Source organism: Cynara cardunculus (assembly GCF_001531365.2).
Source record: "Cynara cardunculus var. scolymus isolate 2C chromosome LG 8, CcrdV1, whole genome shotgun sequence".
Taxonomy (NCBI): Eukaryota; Viridiplantae; Streptophyta; class Magnoliopsida; order Asterales; family Asteraceae; genus Cynara; species Cynara cardunculus.
Window position 1 is genome coordinate 929,720 of NC_037535.1, and position 3,231 is coordinate 932,950.

The following is a 3,231-nucleotide window of genomic DNA, read 5'->3' on the forward strand; positions in this document are numbered from 1 at the left end:
CTTCTTTTTATTATTTCTGACCAATGAGATTTTTTTATTATTATTTTATATAAAAAAATTGAAAAATATATTGAGATTATAAAATTATACAATATTTTAATAATATAATTAATGTTATAATTTTCAAATAAAGAATCACTTAGGGTAAACGTTTACCAAGTCATATTACCTAACCGGATGAATATGATAAAAACCAAAAATCTTATCCGGTAAGAGCAAGAAAATGACAAAGAGTCTTACCCGGTAAATAAAGGCGACGACTTTTACCATAGTAAGCGCTTACCAGGTAAATTGTTACATACGATAACGTTTTGGTGGACTAAAATCTTACCCGGTAAGTAAATGATAGTGTTAAATTTTACCTGTAGTCACTTACCGAGTAAATGTTTGGTAAACAACCCCTTATTCTATCTCACCCTGCTAAAATCCCGTGTGGATCATATTCTTCCTTTTAACCGTTATGTTATGCCATTCCTACACGGGTAAATGGAACTTACACCACTAATTGATTCATATATTAATCGTTGATTTAATATTAGGTGTTAAGAATGGGCATAATTACCAAATGACCTTTGGCCTAGCGGATGTGAGTTTTTGTCCTCCTAGGAAATCAGAGGTTCAAACCTCACCAAATGTGAAGAGAGTATGTGAGTTTATTTGTTCTATTTGTTATATATAAATATTATATACTTCAAAAAAAAAAAATAAGCATAATTCTATAAATTTCATTTATACCCTTTATGTATAAACCAAAATTCGAAAAATGCTTGAGTAAAACGTCTGATGAAAATACTTATCTAACACTATATGCGATGTTAGTTCTCTTTGTGCTTTCTTAATTACGCCCTTTCATCAATGTTGTAGACTTTAACCAGGATTACAATTTACAATGTTGACGTCAATGGAATTCGGGTTGTTTTGGGCTATGTTTGGTAAACTATCTAATAAGCTAGCTGGTAACTTATAAATTAACTGGTAACTGATAAACTAGTTAATGAACAAATCATGTTTGACAAAACTATCTGATAAGAATGTAAATGACCAAAAAGGGTATATTGAAAAAATTAATATAATTATAATATTTTAAAATATAATTAATTTTCAATTTATATATATTAGTATTAGTAATATTTAAATTTTATTAATATTTATTTATAATTAATTTTAACAAATAGTAATTAATATTAAGAAGAGTTATAATTAGAAAAAATGACAGTAAGCTACCAAAACGCTACTCCAAGTAACGTTAAGTTAGCTTATATGCTAACTTATAAGCTAGTTTATGTGCATCCAAACGTATATTCAAAAAAATAAGCTAGCTTATTTTTTTTATTAAACAATGCTTTGATCTCCACATGCCACCGAAGGGTGTGAAGCCCACATGAATTTGTCACATCATTCTGGATGTGTGTTTAGAAATTCAAATTAATAGATAAATATGTAATCTTTGATAAACACTTAACTGATTTATGATTAAATTCATGAATTGATTTGTTTAGTTGTAACCCTTAAATATCAAATTATTGATTTACCTCTAAAAGTAATCAATTAACAAAAAAAAGTTAATTAGATTAAGAGGCCGTTTACCAAATGCTTATCCGAGTAAGCGTTTACCAAGTCACATTACCTTATCGAATGAATATAATGAGGACCAAGAATCTTACCCGGTAAGAGCGAAACAAGGACCAAGAGTTTTACCCGGTAAGTAAGGGCGACGACTCTTACCATGGTAAGCGCTTACCAGGTAAATTGTTGCATACGGTATCGTTTTGGTGGACTAAAATCTTACCCAATAGATAATTGAGAGTGTTAAATTTTACTAGTAAGCGCTTACTGAGTAAGTGTTGGTAAATGACCCCTAAGAATCTCACGTTGATTAACCCTTAGATATCAAATTACTAATTTAGCCCTACAAATGATAAACTAACCAACTAAATTAATTTGATTTAAGAATCCCACATTAATTAACCCTGGGCTAAAATAATAATAATGCCCAGAAAATTGTCTATTATTGGGCTAAGAATAGATTGAAGCCCAATAAGGGTCTGAAATTAATCTCAGCCGTCCGTTAGATCCCAACCGTTGAATCAATTTAGGTATTTGCTTTCACTTACCTATAAAACCCAACAGAAATAGAAACGATAAACCCTAACGGAGAACTAGGGTTTTCGGGACTTGGCCGTACAAACATCGCCGTTTTCCTTCATGGGCAATAATGGCTTCTCAGACGAGCAAAAAGCGAAAGGTATTAAAATCTGTTCTTTCAGCTCGTTTTGTGCGTTGCGAGTTTGGTTATGAATCTCTTGAAATTGTTGTGATCAGTTCGTTGCAGATGGATTTCTTCTGTTGGTGATGAATGAGTCGATATCTGAGTAATTTAGTTGCCGACGGTGACGATGATCATAGTTACTCGATTCGAGGATGTACTCGGTATATTACGCTAGTCTCTCTGTTTCCTTCCTTGTTTTTTTGAAAATGTCGTTTTTGCATAGTTTGTCTCCAGATAATTGAACTCAAAGATGCCGATATAGTCCATTTGTTGGATGTCGGTAAAGTTATTCGATACGAAGACATCATCTAATAAAACTTGACAAACTACATTGTAGAACTTCGTTAATTGTATGCGACTAAGTATTTAACATCTGTGCGTAAACCAAAATGTTGCAACTCAGACTGAGCTAACTCAAAAGTCACCAACACAGCAAATTGGTTTTTCAGTACCAAATTTGTGTCTGAAGGTGACGACATTGATTATATCTTGGCATGCCATTTTTCCTCGCTTAAGAAATAGGCTTTTTGCCCTTTACCTTAGCGGGTAGGTATGACTTGGATATACATATCGCCTCAGGCTAGACTAAATAATTGGTTATATACTGCGCTAAATAGTTTTTGTAACTTTTGTCTGATTAAATTTCTTGCCATTTTTTACGTCATCGTGCCAAGGAAAAAGATGTATTTGATCTTGATCTTGGAAAAGATATGGACTATCTTTGTTAATATGACAATATAATATATTTTTGTGTCATACATTACTCATATATATGATATGATACGTCATCTATAAAGCAAATAGGCTTATACTAGTGCCAACTTTGTGTCGGAAGATGACTAAATTAACAAAGGCCGCCGGCATTCRCTTTACTAATGGATAAATTAATTTCATTTGTATGCTTGCACCTTTGACATATTATGCTTGCACAATTGCAAGCAAAACTGTAATTGTTACATTTC

At 32.0% G+C, this 3,231-nt stretch overlaps 1 long non-coding RNA gene across 1 annotated transcript in view; it reads left to right on the plus strand.

Annotated features, from left to right (window-relative positions):
• The first annotated feature begins 2,150 nt into the window (after positions 1-2,150).
• Positions 2,151-3,231, plus strand: part of LOC112516114 — a 3,653-nt gene continuing 2,572 nt past the window's right edge. The window contains exons 1-2 of the long non-coding RNA XR_003069596.1: positions 2,151-2,245; positions 2,323-2,430. This is a non-coding gene — a long non-coding RNA (uncharacterized LOC112516114). The remainder of the gene's footprint in view (positions 2,246-2,322; positions 2,431-3,231) is intronic.